Source organism: Oncorhynchus clarkii, unplaced genomic scaffold (genome assembly GCF_045791955.1).
Source record: "Oncorhynchus clarkii lewisi isolate Uvic-CL-2024 unplaced genomic scaffold, UVic_Ocla_1.0 unplaced_contig_1345_pilon_pilon, whole genome shotgun sequence".
In the NCBI taxonomy this organism is placed as follows: domain Eukaryota; kingdom Metazoa; phylum Chordata; class Actinopteri; order Salmoniformes; family Salmonidae; genus Oncorhynchus; species Oncorhynchus clarkii.
In genome coordinates this window covers 38,690-51,918 of record NW_027261066.1, presented here as the reverse complement: position 1 = coordinate 51,918, position 13,229 = coordinate 38,690, and the positions used below count along the sequence as shown (strand labels likewise).

General features: G+C 43.9%; 9 non-coding genes across 9 annotated transcripts; all 9 read left to right on the top strand.

Annotated features, from left to right (window-relative positions):
- The first annotated feature begins 228 nt into the window (after positions 1 to 228).
- trnay-gua (transfer RNA tyrosine (anticodon GUA)) lies at positions 229 to 315 on the top strand. Its single transcript is given in 2 exon segments — positions 229 to 265; positions 280 to 315. It is a non-coding gene; the product is annotated as a tRNA-Tyr (tRNA).
- Positions 316 to 904: 589 nt separating this feature from the next.
- On the top strand, positions 905 to 991 carry trnay-gua (transfer RNA tyrosine (anticodon GUA)). Its single transcript is given in 2 exon segments — positions 905 to 941; positions 956 to 991. It is a non-coding gene; the product is annotated as a tRNA-Tyr (tRNA).
- Positions 992 to 2,260: 1,269 nt separating this feature from the next.
- On the top strand, positions 2,261 to 2,347 carry trnay-gua (transfer RNA tyrosine (anticodon GUA)). The gene is given in 2 exon segments: positions 2,261 to 2,297; positions 2,312 to 2,347. It is a non-coding gene; the product is annotated as a tRNA-Tyr (tRNA).
- A 588-nt stretch (positions 2,348 to 2,935) lies between these two features.
- On the top strand, positions 2,936 to 3,022 carry trnay-gua (transfer RNA tyrosine (anticodon GUA)). The gene is given in 2 exon segments: positions 2,936 to 2,972; positions 2,987 to 3,022. It is a non-coding gene; the product is annotated as a tRNA-Tyr (tRNA).
- A 1,940-nt stretch (positions 3,023 to 4,962) lies between these two features.
- On the top strand, positions 4,963 to 5,049 carry trnay-gua (transfer RNA tyrosine (anticodon GUA)). The gene is given in 2 exon segments: positions 4,963 to 4,999; positions 5,014 to 5,049. It is a non-coding gene; the product is annotated as a tRNA-Tyr (tRNA).
- A 2,620-nt stretch (positions 5,050 to 7,669) lies between these two features.
- On the top strand, positions 7,670 to 7,756 carry trnay-gua (transfer RNA tyrosine (anticodon GUA)). The gene is given in 2 exon segments: positions 7,670 to 7,706; positions 7,721 to 7,756. It is a non-coding gene; the product is annotated as a tRNA-Tyr (tRNA).
- Positions 7,757 to 9,028: 1,272 nt separating this feature from the next.
- trnay-gua (transfer RNA tyrosine (anticodon GUA)) lies at positions 9,029 to 9,115 on the top strand. The gene is given in 2 exon segments: positions 9,029 to 9,065; positions 9,080 to 9,115. It is a non-coding gene; the product is annotated as a tRNA-Tyr (tRNA).
- A 3,299-nt stretch (positions 9,116 to 12,414) lies between these two features.
- trnay-gua (transfer RNA tyrosine (anticodon GUA)) lies at positions 12,415 to 12,501 on the top strand. The gene is given in 2 exon segments: positions 12,415 to 12,451; positions 12,466 to 12,501. It is a non-coding gene; the product is annotated as a tRNA-Tyr (tRNA).
- A 591-nt stretch (positions 12,502 to 13,092) lies between these two features.
- trnay-gua (transfer RNA tyrosine (anticodon GUA)) lies at positions 13,093 to 13,179 on the top strand. Its single transcript is given in 2 exon segments — positions 13,093 to 13,129; positions 13,144 to 13,179. It is a non-coding gene; the product is annotated as a tRNA-Tyr (tRNA).
- The last annotated feature ends 50 nt before the right edge of the window (positions 13,180 to 13,229 follow it).

The following is a 13,229-nucleotide window of genomic DNA, read 5'->3' as shown; positions in this document are numbered from 1 at the left end:
ATTTTATTCCTCTGCTCACTTTTTCTCTAATCCCAAACGCAACTACTTGCAATCTAAGGGGATGTAGCTCAGAGGAATAGAGCATTAGTTGAACGTACGAAGACCTGGGGGCAATCGTCAGCAGCTCCAAGAAACCGCCAAACTCAGCAGATTAATTTCTTAAAGGGAACATATGCTTCTGCCAAACCTCTGACCATCTAGGTGATGGCATTTGACTAAATGTTTTATCCTTCGATAGCTCAGTTGGTAGAGCGGAGGACTGTAGGGGAAATTGCTGTAATCCTTAGGTCGCTGGTTCAAATCCGGCTCGAAGGATTGTACTTTTTCTTGTGGCTTACGCCAACTTTTTGACAGCAGTGTCCCATGACATGTGCTTGACAAAAAATATCTTTCCCTGAGAGAAGAAATGTTCACTTGTTGACCTTTGATAGGAATGTTGGTATAGCAGCAGAGAGTTCTCGAGATTGCAACAGTCCTTAGGTCGCTGACTCAGAAGAGTATAACTTTTTCTGCAGTTGTGCCAAGTTTTTGACTTATGCCTAGTGTTTCCCCAAAAGCAAGTCATTCCCTGAGCGGGAATCAAACCCAGGCCTCGGTGGTAAAATAAACGAATCCTAACCACTAGACCAACAGGGAGAGAGAAAAATGCATTTTGCAGTGAGGGAGCTAAACAGCGATTTTATTCCTCTGCTCACTTTTTCTCTAATCCCAAACGCAACTACTTGCAATCTAAGGGGATGTAGCTCAGAGGAATAGAGCATTAGTTGAACGTACGAAGACCTGTGGGCAATCGTCAGCAGCTCCAAGAAACCACCAAACTCAGCAGATTAATTTCTTAAAGGGAACATATGCTTCTGCCAAACCTCTGACCATCTAGGTGATGGCGCTTGAGTACATTTTTTATCCTTCGATAGCTCAGTTGGTAGAGCGGAGGACTGTAGGAGAAATTGCTGTAATCCTTAGGTCGCTGGTTCAAATCCGGCTCGAAGGATTGTACTTTTTCTTGTGGCTTACGCCAACTTTTTGACAGCAGTGTACCATGACATGTGCTTGACTGACAAAAAATATCTTTCCCTGAGAGAAGAAATCTTCACTTGTTGACCTTTGATAGGAATGTTGGTAGAGCAGCAGAGAGTTCTCGAGATTGCAACAGTCCTTAGGTCGCTGACTCAGAAGAGTATAACTTTTTCTGCAGTTGTGCCAAGTTTTTGACTTATGCCTAGTGTTTCCCCAAAAGCAAGTCATTCCCTGAGCGGGAATCAAACCCAGGCCGCGGTGGTAAAATAACCAAATCCTAACGACTAGACCAACAGGGAGAGAGAAGAATGCATTTTGCAGTGAGGGGGCTAAACAGCGATTTTATTCCTCTGCTCACTTTTTCTCTAATCCCAAACGCAACTACTTGCAATCTAAGGGGATGTAGCTCAGAGGAATAGAGCATTAGTTGAACGTACGAAGACCTGGGGGCAATCGTCAGCAGCTCCAAGAAACCGCCAAACTCAGCAGATTAATTTCTTAAAGGGAACATATGCTTCTGCCAAACCTCTGACCATCTAGGTGATGGCATTTGACTAAATTTTTTATCCTTCGATAGCTCGGTTGGTAGAGTGGAGGACTGTAGGGGAAATTGCTGTAATCCTTAGGTCGCTGGTTCAAATCCGGCTCGAAGGATTGTACTTTTTCTTGTGGCTTACGCCAACTTTTTGACAGCAGTGTCCCATGACATGTGCTTGACAAAAAATATCTTTCCCTGAGAGAAGAAATGTTCACTTGTTGACCTTTGATAGGAATGTTGGTATAGCAGCAGAGAGTTCTCGAGATTGCAACAGTCCTTAGGTCGCTGACTCAGAAGAGTATAACTTTTTCTGCAGTTGTGCCAAGTTTTTGACTTATGCCTAGTGTTTCCCCAAAAGCAAGTCATTCCCTGAGCGGGAATCAAACCCAGGCCGCGGTGGTAAAAGAACCAAATCCTAACCACTAGACCAACAGGGAGAGAGAAGAATGCATTTTGCAGTGAGGGGGCTAAACAGCGATTTTATTCCTCTGCTCACTTTTTCTCTAATCCCAAACGCAACTACTTGCAATCTAAGGGGATGTAGCTCAGAGGAATAGAGCATTAGTTGAACGTACGAAGACCTGGGGGCAATCGTCAGCAGCTCCAAGAAACCGCCAAACTCAGCAGATTAATTTCTTAAAGGGAACATATGCTTCTGCCAAACCTCTGACCATCTAGGTGATGGCGTTTGACTAAATTTTTTATCCTTCGATAGCTCAGTTGGTAGAGCGGAGGACTGTAGGGGAAATTGCTGTAATCCTTAGGTCGCTGGTTCAAATCCGGCTCGAAGGATTGTACTTTTTCTTGTGGCTTACGCCAACTTTTTGACAGCAGTGTACCATGACATGTGCTTGACAAAAAATATCTTTCCCTGAGAGAAGAAATGTTCACTTGTTGACCTTTGATAGGAATGTTGGTATAGCAGCAGAGAGTTCTCGAGATTGCAACAGTCCTTAGGTCGCTGACTCAGAAGAGTATAACTTTTTCTGCAGTTGTGCCAAGTTTTTGACTTATGCCTAGTGTTTCCCCAAAAGCAAGTCATTCCCTGAGCGGGAATCAAACCCAGGCCTCGGTGGTAAAATAAACGAATCCTAACCACTAGACCAACAGGGAGAGAGAAGAATGCATTTTGCAGTGAGGGGGCTAAACAGCGATTTTATTCCTCTGCTCACTTTTTCTCTAATCCCAAACGCAACTACTTGCAATCTAAGGGGATGTAGCTCAGAGGAATAGAGCATTAGTTGAACGTACGAAGACCTGGGGGCAATCGTCAGCAGCTCCAAGAAACCGCCAAACTCAGCAGATTAATTTCTTAAAGGGAACATATGCTTCTGCCAAACCTCTGACCATCTAGGTGATGGCGTTTGACTAAATTTTTATCCTTCGATAGCTCAGTTGGTAGAGCGGAGGACTGTAGGGGAAATTGCTGTAATCCTTAGGTCGCTGGTTCAAATCCGGCTCGAAGGATTGTAGTTTTTCTTGTGGCTTACGCCAACTTTTTGACAGCAGTGTCCCATGACATGTGCTTGAAAAAAAATATCTTTCCCTGAGAGAAGAAATGTTCACTTGTTGACCTTTGATAGGAATGTTGGTATAGCAGCAGAGAGTTCTCGAGATTGCAACAGTCCTTAGGTCGCTGACTCAGAAGAGTATAACTTTTTCTGCAGTTGTGCCAAGTTTTTGACTTATGCCTAGTGTTTCCCCAAAAGCAAGTCATTCCCTGAGCGGGAATCAAACCCAGGCCGCGGTGGTAAAATAACCAAATCCTAACGACTAGACCAACAGGGAGAGAGAAGAATGCATTTTGCAGTTAGGGGGCTAAACAGCGATTTTATTCCTCTGCTCACTTTTTCTCTAATCCCAAACGCAACTACTTGCAATCTAAGGGGATGTAGCTCAGAGGAATAGAGCATTAGTTGAACGTACGAAGACCTGGGGGCAATCCTCAGCAGCTCCAAGAAACCGCCAAACTCAGCAGATTAATTTCTTAAAGGGAACATATGCTTCTGCCAAACCTCTGACCATCTAGGTGATGGCGTTTGACTAAATTTTTTAGCCTTCGATAGCTCAGTTGGTAGCGCGGAGGACTGTAGGGGAAATTGCTGTAATCCTTAGGTCGCTGGTTCAAATCCGGCTCGAAGGATTGTACTTTTTCTTGTGGCTTACGCCAACTTTTTGACAGCAGTGTCCCATGACATGTGCTTGACAAAAAATATCTTTCCCTGAGAGAAGAAATGTTCACTTGTTGACCTTTGATAGGAATGTTGGTATAGCAGCAGAGAGTTCTCGAGATTGCAACAGTCCTTAGGTCGCTTACTCAGAAGAGTATAACTTTTTCTGCAGTTGTGCCAAGTTTTTACTTATGCCTAGTGTTTCCCCAAAAGCAAGTCATTCCCTGAGCGGGAATCAAACCCAGGCCGCGGTGGTAAAATAACCAAATCCTAACGACTAGACCAACAGGGAGAGAGAAGAATGCATTTTGCAGTGAGGGGGCTAAACAGCGATTTTATTCCTCTGCTCACTTTTTCTCTAATCCCAAACGCAACTACTTGCAATCTAAGGGGATGTAGCTCAGAGGAATAGAGCATTAGTTGAACGTACGAAGACCTGGGGGCAATCCTCAGCAGCTCCAAGAAACCGCCAAACTCAGCAGATTAATTTCTTAAAGGGAACATATGCTTCTGCCAAACCTCTGACCATCTAGGTGATGGCGTTTGACTAAATTTTTTAGCCTTAGATAGCTCAGTTGGTAGCGCGGAGGACTGTAGGGGAAATTGCTGTAATCCTTAGGTCGCTGGTTCAAATCCGGCTCGAAGGATTGTACTTTTTCTTGTGGCTTACGCCAACTTTTTGACAGCAGTGTCCCATGACATGTGCTTGACAAAAAATATCTTTCCCTGAGAGAAGAAATGTTCACTTGTTGACCTTTGATAGGAATGTTGGTATAGCAGCAGAGAGTTCTCGAGATTGCAACAGTCCTTAGGTCGCTTACTCAGAAGAGTATAACTTTTTCTGCAGTTGTGCCAAGTTTTTGACTTATGCCTAGTGTTTCCCCAAAAGCAAGTCATTCCCTGAGCGGGAATCAAACCCAGGCCGCGGTGGTAAAATAACCAAATCCTAACGACTAGACCAACAGGGAGAGAGAAGAATGCATTTTGCAGTGAGGGGGCTAAACAGCGATTTTATTCCTCTGCTCACTTTTTCTCTAATCCCAAACGCAACTACTTGCAATCTAAGGGGATGTAGCTCAGAGGAATAGAGCATTAGTTGAACGTACGAAGACCTGGGGGCAATCGTCAGCAGCTCCAAGAAACCGCCAAACTCAGCAGATTAATTTCTTAAAGGGAACATATGCTTCTGCCAAACCTCTGACCATCTAGGTGATGGCGTTTGACTAAATTTTTTATCCTTCGATAGCTCAGTTGGTAGAGCGGAGGACTGTAGGGGAAATTGCTGTAATCCTTAGGTCGCTGGTTCAAATCCGGCTCGAAGGATTGTAGTTTTTCTTGTGGCTTACGCCAACTTTTTGACAGCAGTGTCCCATGACATGTGCTTGAAAAAAAATATCTTTCCCTGAGAGAAGAAATGTTCACTTGTTGACCTTTGATAGGAATGTTGGTATAGCAGCAGAGAGTTCTCGAGATTGCAACAGTCCTTAGGTCGCTGACTCAGAAGAGTATAACTTTTTCTGCAGTTGTGCCAAGTTTTTGACTTATGCCTAGTGTTTCCCCAAAAGCAAGTCATTCCCTGAGCGGGAATCAAACCCAGGCCGCGGTGGTAAAATAACCAAATCCTAACGACTAGACCAACAGGGAGAGAGAAGAATGCATTTTGCAGTGAGGGGGCTAAACAGCGATTTTATTCCTCTGCTCACTTTTTCTCTAATCCCAAACGCAACTACTTGCAATCTAAGGGGATGTAGCTCAGAGGAATAGAGCATTAGTTGAACGTACGAAGACCTGGGGGCAATCCTCAGCAGCTCCAAGAAACCGCCAAACTCAGCAGATTAATTTCTTAAAGGGAACATATGCTTCTGCCAAACCTCTGACCATCTAGGTGATGGCGTTTGACTAAATTTTTTAGCCTTCGATAGCTCAGTTGGTAGCGCGGAGGACTGTAGGGGAAATTGCTGTAATCCTTAGGTCGCTGGTTCAAATCCGGCTCGAAGGATTGTACTTTTTCTTGTGGCTTACGCCAACTTTTTGACAGCAGTGTCCCATGACATGTGCTTGACAAAAAATATCTTTCCCTGAGAGAAGAAATGTTCACTTGTTGACCTTTGATAGGAATGTTGGTATAGCAGCAGAGAGTTCTCGAGATTGCAACAGTCCTTAGGTCGCTGACTCAGAAGAGTATAACTTTTTCTGCAGTTGTGCCAAGTTTTTGACTTATGCCTAGTGTTTCCCCAAAAGCAAGTCATTCCCTGAGCGGGAATCAAACCCAGGCCGCGGTGGTAAAATAACCAAATCCTAACGACTAGACCAACAGGGAGAGAGAAGAATGCATTTTGCAGTGAGGGGGCTAAACAGCGATTTTATTCCTCTGCTCACTTTTTCTCTAATCCCAAACGCAACTACTTGCAATCTAAGGGGATGTAGCTCAGAGGAATAGAGCATTAGTTGAACGTACGAAGACCTGGGGGCAATCGTCAGCAGCTCCAAGAAACCGCCAAACTCAGCAGATTAATTTCTGAAAGGGAACATATGCTTCTGCCAAACCTCTGACCATCTAGGTGATGGCGTTTGACTAAATTTTTTAGCCTTCGATAGCTCAGTTGGTAGCGCAGAGGACTGTAGGGGAAATTGCTGTAATCCTTAGGTCGCTGGTTCAAATCCGGCTCGAAGGATTGTACTTTTTCTTGTGGCTTACGCCAACTTTTTGACAGCAGTGTCCCATGACATGTGCTTGACAAAAAATATCTTTCCCTGAGAGAAGAAATGTTCACTTGTTGACCTTTGATAGGAATGTTGGTATAGCAGCAGAGAGTTCTCGAGATTGCAACAGTCCTTAGGTCGCTGACTCAGAAGAGTATAACTTTTTCTGCAGTTGTGCCAAGTTTTTGACTTATGCCTAGTGTTTCCCCAAAAGCAAGTCATTCCCTGAGCGGGAATCAAACCCAGGCCTCGGTGGTAAAATAAACGAATCCTAACCACTAGACCAACAGGGAGAGAGAAAAATGCATTTTGCAGTGAGGGAGCTAAACAGCGATTTTATTCCTCTGCTCACTTTTTCTCTAATCCCAAACGCAACTACTTGCAATCTAAGGGGATGTAGCTCAGAGGAATAGAGCATTAGTTGAACGTACGAAGACCTGGGGGCAATCGTCAGCAGCTCCAAGAAACCACCAAACTCAGCAGATTAATTTCTTAAAGGGAACATATGCTTCTGCCAAACCTCTGACCATCTAGGTGATGGCGTTTGACTACATTTGTAATCCTTCGATAGCTCAGTTGGTAGAGCGGAGGACTGTAGGTGAAATTGCAGTAATCCTTAGGTCGCTGGTTCAAATCCGTCTCGAAGGATTGTACTTTTCTTTTGTGGCTTACGCCAACTTTTTGACAGCAGTATACCATGACATGTGCTTGACAAAAAAATATATTTCCCTGAGAGAAGAAATCTTCACTTGTTGACCTTTGATAGGAATGTTGGTAGAGCAGCAGAGAGTTCTTGAGATTGCAACAGTCCATAGGTCGCTGACTCAGAAGAGTATAACTTTTTCTGCAATTGCGCCAAGTTTTTGACTTATGCCTAGTGTTTCCCCAAAAGCAAGTCATTCCCTGAGCGGGAATCAAACCCAGGCCTCGGTGGTAAAATCAATGAATCCTAACCACTAGACCAACAGGGAGAGAGAAAAAGACATTTCGCAAGCTAGGGGGCTAAACAGCGATTTTATTCCTCGGCTCACTTTTTGTCTATTCCCAAATGCAACTACTTGCAATCTAAGGGGATGTAGCTCAGAGGAATAGAGCATTAGTTGAACGTACGAAGACCTGGGGGCAATCGTCAGCAGCTCCAAGAAACCACCAAACTCAGCAGATTAATTTCTTAAAGGGAACATATGCTTCTGCCAAACCTCTGACCATCTAGGTGATGGCGTTTGACTACATTTTCAATCCTTCGATAGCTCAGTTGGTAGAGCGGAGGACTGTAGGTGAAATTGCAGTAATCCTTAGGTCGCTGGTTCAAATCCGGCTCGAAGGATTGTACTTTTCTTTTGTGGCTTACGCCAACTTTTTGACAGCAGTGTACCATGACATGTGCTTGACAAAAAAAAAAAAATTCCCTGAGAGAAGAAATCTTCACTTGTTGACCTTTGATAGGACTGTTGGTAGAGCAGCAGAGAGTTCTCGAGATTGCAACAGTCCATAGGTCGCTGACTCAGAAGAGTATAACTTTTTCTGCAGTTGCGCCAAGTTTTTGACATATGCCTAGTGTTTCCCCAAAAGCAAGTCATTCCCTGAGCGGGAATCAAACCCAGGGCGCGGTGGTAAAAGAACCAAATCCTAACCACTAGACCAACAGGGAGAGAGAAAAATACATTTCGCAAGCTAGGGGGCTAAACAGCGATTAGATTCCTCGGCTCACTTTTTGTCTATTCCCAAATGCAACTACTTGCAATCTAAGGGGATGTAGCTCAGAGGAATAGAGCATTAGTTGAACGTACGAAGACCTGGGGGCAATCGTCAGCAGCTCCAAGAAACCACCAAACTCAGCAGATTAATTTCTTAAAGGGAACATATGCTTCTGCCAAACCTCTGACCATCTAGGTGATGGCGTTTGACTACATTTTTTATTCTTCGATAGCTCAGTTGGTAGAGTGGAGGACTGTAGGTGAAATTGCTGTAGTCCTTAGGTCGCTGGTTCAAATCCGTCTCGAAGGACTGTACTTTTCTTTTGTGGCTTACGCCAACTTTTTGACAGCAGTGTACCATGACATGTGCTTGACAAAAAAATATATTTCCCTGAGAGAAGAAATCTTCACTTGTTGACCTTTGATAGGAATGTTGGTAGAGCAGCAGAGAGTTCTCGAGATTGCAACAGTCCATAGGTCGCTGACTCAGAAGAGTTTAACTTTTTCTGCAGTTGCGCCAAGTTTTTGACATATGCCTAGTGTTTCCCCAAAAGCAAGTCATTCCCTGAGCGGGAATCAAAACCAGGCAGCGGTGGTAAAAGAACCGAATCCTAACCACTAGACCAACAGGGAGAGAGAAAAATACATTTCGCAAGCTAGGGGGCTAAACTGCGATTTTATTCCTCGGCTCACTTTTTGTCTATTCCCAAATGCAACTACTTGCAATCTAAGGGGATGTAGCTCAGAGGAATAGAGCATTAGTTGAACGTACGAAGATCTGGAGGCAATCGTCAGCAGCTCCAAGAAACCACCAAACTCAGCAGATTCATTTCTTAAATCGAACATATGCTTCTGCCAAACCTCTGACCATCTAGGTGATGGCGTTTGACTATATTTATTATCCTTTGATAGCTCAGTTGGTAGAGCGGAGGACTGTAGGTGAAATTGCTGTAATCCTTAGGTCGTTGGTTCAAATCCAGCTCAAAGGATTGTACTTTTTCTTGTGGCTTACTTTAACTTTTTGACAGCAGTGTACCATGACATGTGCTTGACAAAAAAATATCTTTCCCTGAGCGAAGAAATCTTCACTTGTTGACCTTTGATAGGAATGTTGGTAGAGCAGCAGAGTTCTCGAGATTGCAACAGTCCATAGGTCGCTGACTCAGAAGAGTATAACTTTTTCTGCAGTTGCGCCAAGTTTTTGACATATGCCTAGTGTTTCCCCAAAAGCAAGTCATTCCCTGAGCGGGAATCAAACCCAGGCCTCGGTGGTAAAATAAATGAATCCTAACCACTAGACCAACAGGGAGAGAGAAAAAGACATTTCGCAAGCTAGGGGGCTAAACAGCGATTTTATTCCTCTGCTCACTTTTTGTCTATTCCCAAATGCAACTACTTGCAATCTAAGGGGATGTAGCTCAGAGGAATAGAGCATTAGTTGAACGTACGAAGACCTGGGGGCAATCGTCAGCAGCTTCAAGAAACCACCAAACTCAGCAGATTAACTTCTTAAAGGGAACGTATGTTTCTGCCGAACCTCTGACCATCTAGGTGATGGCGTTTGACTACATTTTTTTTTCCTTCGATAGCTCAGTTAGTAGAGCGGAGGACTGTAGGTGAAATTGCTGTAATCCTTAGGTCGCTGGTTCAAATCCGGCTCGAAGGATTGTACTTTTTCTTGTGGCTCACGCCAACTTTTTGACAGCAGTGTACCATGACATGTGCTTGACAAAAAAATATCTTTCCCTGAGAGAAGAAATCTACACTTGTTGACCTTTGATAGGAATGTTGGTAGAGCACAAGAGAGTTCTCGAGATTGCAACAGTCCATGGGTCGCTGACTCAGAAGAGTATAACTTTTTCTGCAGTTGCCCAAAGTTTTTGACATATGCCTAGTGTTTCCCCAAAAGCAAGTCATTCCCTGAGCGGGAATCAAACCCAGGGCGCGGTGGTAAAAGAACCAAATCCTAACCACTAGACCAACAGGGAGAGAGAAAAATACATTTCGCAAGCTAGGGGGCTAAACAGCGATTTTATTCCTCGGCTCACTTTTTGTCTATTCCCAAATGCAACTACTTGCAATCTAAGGGGATGTAGCTCAGAGGAATAGAGCATTAGTTGAACGTACGAAGACCTGGGGGCAATCGTCAGCAGCTCCAAGAAACCACCAAACTCAGCAGATTAATTTCTTAAAGGGAACATATGCTTCTGCCAAACCTCTGACCATCTAGGTGATGGCGTTTGACTACATTTTTTATCCTTCGATAGCTCAGTTGGTAGAGTGGAGGACTGTAGGTGAAATTGCTGTAATCCTTAGGTTGCTGGTTCAAATCTGGCTCGAAGGATTGTACTTTTCTTTTGTGGCTTACGCCAACTTTTTGAAAGCAGTGTACCATGACAAGTGCTTGACAAAAATATATCTTTCCCTGAGAGAAGAAATCTTCACTTGTTGACCTTTGATAGGAATGTTGGTAGAGCAGCAGAGAGTTCTCGAGATTGCAACAGTCCTTAGGTCGCTGACTCAGAAGAGTATAACTTTTTCTGCAGTTGTGCCAAGTTTTTGACTTATGCCTAGTGTTTCCCCAAAAGCAAGTCATTCCCTGAGCGGGAATCAAACCCAGGCCTCGGTGGTAAAATAAATGAATCCTAACCACTAGACCAACAGGGAGAGAGAAAAATGCATTTTGCAGTGAGGGAGCTAAACAGCGATTTTATTCCTCTGCTCACTTTTTGTCTATTCCCAAATGCAACTACTTGCAATCTAAGGGGATGTAGCTCAGAGGAATAGAGCATTAGTTGAACGTAGGAAGACCTGGGGGCAATCGTCAGCAGCTCTAAGAAACCACCAAACTCAGCAGATTAATTTCTTAAAGGGAACATATGCTTCTGCCAAACCTCTGACCATCTAGGTGATGGCGTTTGACTACATTTTTTATCCTTCGATAGCTCAGTTGGTAGAGCGGAGGACTGTAGGTGAAATTGCTGTAATCCTTAGGTAGCTGGTTCAAATCCGGCTCGATGGATTATACTTTTTCTTGTGGCTTACGCCAACTTTTTGACAGCAGTGTACCATGACAAGTGCTTGACAAAAACATATCTTTCCCTGAGAGAAGAAATCTTCACTTGTTGACCTTTGATAGGAATGTTGGTAGAGCAGCAGAGAGTTCTTGAGATTGCAACAGTCCTTAGGTCGCTGACTCAGAAGAATAACTTTTTCTGCAGTTGTGCCACGTTTTCGACTTATGCCTAGTGTTTCCCCAAAAGCAAGTCATTCCCTGAGCGGGAATCAAACCCAGGCAGCGGTGGTAAAAGAACCGAATCCTAACCACTAGACCAACAGGGAGAGAGAAAAATACATTTCGCAAGCTACGGAGCTAAACAGCGATTTTATTCCTCGGCTCACTTTTTGTCTATTCCCAAATGCAACTACTTGCAATCTAAGGGGATGTAGCTCAGAGGAATAGAGCATTAGTTGAACGTACGAAGACCTGGGGGCAATCGTCAGCAGCTCTAAGAAACCACCAAACTCAGCAGATTAATTTCTTAAAGGGAACATATGCTTCTGCCAAACCTCTGACCATCTAGGTGATGGCGTTTGACTACATTTGTTATCCTTCGATAGCTCAGTTGGTAGAGCGGAGGAGTGTAGGTGAAATTGCTGTAATCCTTAGGTCGCTCGTTCAAATCCGGCTCGAAGGATTGTGCTTTTTCTTGTGGCTTACGCCAACTTTATGACAGCAGTGTACCATGACATGTGCTTGACAAAAAAATATCTTTCCCTGAGAGAAGAAATCTTCACTTGTTGACCTTTGATAGGAATGTTGGTAGAGCAGCAGAGAGTTCTCGAGATTGCAACAGTCCTTAGGTCGCTGACTCAGAAGAGTATAACTTTTTCTGCAGTTGTGCCAAGTTTTTGACTTATGCCTAGTGTTTCCCCAAAAGCAAGTCATTCCCTGAGCGGGAATCAAACCCAGGCAGCGGTGGTAAAATAAATGAATCCTAACCACTAGACCAACAGGGAGAGAGAAAAATGCATTTTGCAGTGAGGGAGCTAAACAGCGATTTTATTCCTCTGCTCACTTTTTGTCTATTCCCAAATGCAACTACTTGCAATCTAAGGGGATGTAGCTCAGAGGAATAGAGCATTAGTTGAACGTACGAAGACCTGGGGGCAATCCTCAGCAACTCCAAGAAACCACCAAACTCAGCAGATTAATTTCTTAAAGGGAACATATGCTTCTGCCGAACCTCTGACCATCTAGGTGATGGTGTTTGACTACATTTTTTACCCTTCGATAGCTCAGTTGGTAGAGCGGAGGACTGTAGATGAAATTGCTGTAATCCTTAGGTCGCTGGTTCAAATCCGGCTCGAAGGATTGTACTTTTTCTTGTGGCTTACGCCAACTTTTTGACAGCAGTGTACCATGACATGTGCTTGACAAAAAAATATCTTTCCCTGAGAGAAGAAATCTTCACTTGTTGACCTTTGTTAGGAATGTTGGTAGAGCAGCAGAGAGTTCTCGAGATTGCAACAGTCCTTAGGTCGCTGACTCAGAAGAGTATAACTTTTTCTGCAGTTGTGCCAAGTTTTTGACTTATGCCTAGTGTTTCCCCAAAAGCAAGTCATTCCCTGAGCGGGAATCAAACACAGGCAGCGGTGTTAAAATAACCGAATCCTAACCACTAGACCAACAGTGAGAGAAAAAAATACATTTCGCAAGCTAGGGGGCTAAACAGCGATTTTATTCCTCGGCTCACTTTTTGTCTATTCCCAAATGCAACTACTTGCAATCTAAAGGGATGTAGCTCAGAGGAATAGAGCATTAGTTGAACGTACGAAGACCTGGGGGCAATCCTTAGCTGCTCCAAGAAACCACCAAACTCAGCAGATTAATTTCTTAAAGGGAACATATGCTTCTGCCAAACCTCTGACCATCTAGGTGATGGTGTTTGACTAGATTTTTTATCCTTCGATAGCTCAGTTGGTAGAGCGGAGGACTGTAGGTGAAATTGCTGTAATCCTTAGGTCGCTGGTTCAAATCCGGCTCGAAGGATTGTGCATTTTCTTGTGGCTTACGCCAACTTTTTGACAGCAGTGTACCAT